The 1260-nt window shown below is 48.2% G+C and overlaps 1 non-coding gene across 1 annotated transcript; it reads right to left on the bottom strand.

Annotated features, from left to right (window-relative positions):
• Positions 1–244: 244 nt before the first annotated feature.
• On the bottom strand, positions 245–351 carry LOC115519554. Its single transcript, XR_003970560.1, has one exon. It is a non-coding gene; the product is annotated as a U6 spliceosomal RNA (small nuclear RNA).
• Between the last annotated feature and the right edge of the window lie 909 nt (positions 352–1260).

A 1260-nucleotide genomic window follows, 5' to 3' on the forward strand; every position in this document is an offset into this window, starting at 1 on the left:
CGCCCCAGATTTTGGCTTTTCTAACTGGAGCCGCCGCTCATCTCACCCACTGTCACACGTGGCTTCAGTCTCTTTGTCTACATTTACACCAGTGAATTCGATCTTTGTGACTTTTTTGGAAAGGTTTTTATTTAAATCCCAGTTAGTTAACATAGAGTGTAATATTAGTTTCAGGTGTACAGTATAACGATTCAATGCTGCCAGACAACATCCAGTGCTCATGGCAACAAGTGCCCTCCTTTAAAAAAATGCGGAAACCATCACGAAGTTTTAAGTCATCCTTGCCCAGGGGCCGCGCTAATCTTCTCCGTGTCGCTCCAATTTTAGTCTATGTGCTGCCCAAGCGAAGACTGTGACTTTTTAAATAGGTACACCAAAAAGCTGCCTCTGCGTCATGCTTTAAAGGAGACCCTAACCGGAACGCCTGGGTGGCTCAGCCGGTTAAGCGTCTGACTCTTGATTTCAGCTCAGGCCACGATCTCACGGCTCATGGGATAGAGCCCCATGTTCGGCTCTGCGCGGTGAGGAGCCTGCTTGGGATTCTTTCTCTCTCCCTCTCTCACTTTCTCTTTCTCTCTCAAAATAAATAAACTTAAAAAAAAAAGGGGGGGGGAAGACTCTAACCAGTAGCCAGAGAAGGTGAGTATGACCACGTCCTTGACACCAAAGGGTATTGGTGGCAACATGCTGTGTGGGAAGGGGATGAGCAAGTCCGCAAGGAGGTGATCCATAGATATTGGTTGAATTGCGTCAAACTGGAGGTTCAAATCCTGGTTCCGCTTCTACCTTCTAGGACATTAGGCAGGTTGCCAAACCTCTGGGAATTTCACATATATGTCGAGGGATGAAGATACCTACTTGATAGGGTAGGGTGAAGACAGAAGAGGGTAAGGTATGTAACGGGCTTTGTGTGGCCCTCACAGTAAGGAGACATGTAAATATCAGATGAATAGGAAAGTGCCTTATTTCACTTCCATCTCTGCCACATCCTACACCTTAAAGCTAGAAGGTAAAGAACTCAGAGAAGAAGTAGGGATCTCTGGCCAACACCAGTGAGGCTTTACCCGTCGGGAAAGGACTTCACGTGGGACTTGCCAGTACAACCGCCTGGAACATAATCTCCTTGTTGATGTAAGGCATGGGGGAAATGGGGGGAGGCAAGCAGAGCCTGATGACACCTTCGTCCCAACCCCCAAGAGCCACCACATCCCCTGTGGCAACGGAGGGGCCCAAGGAATGAGGAATGCTACTGCTGAGTAG

The sequence above is a fragment of the Lynx canadensis genome, chromosome B4, assembly GCF_007474595.2.
Source record: "Lynx canadensis isolate LIC74 chromosome B4, mLynCan4.pri.v2, whole genome shotgun sequence".
Lineage (NCBI taxonomy): Eukaryota > Metazoa > Chordata > Mammalia > Carnivora > Felidae > Lynx > Lynx canadensis.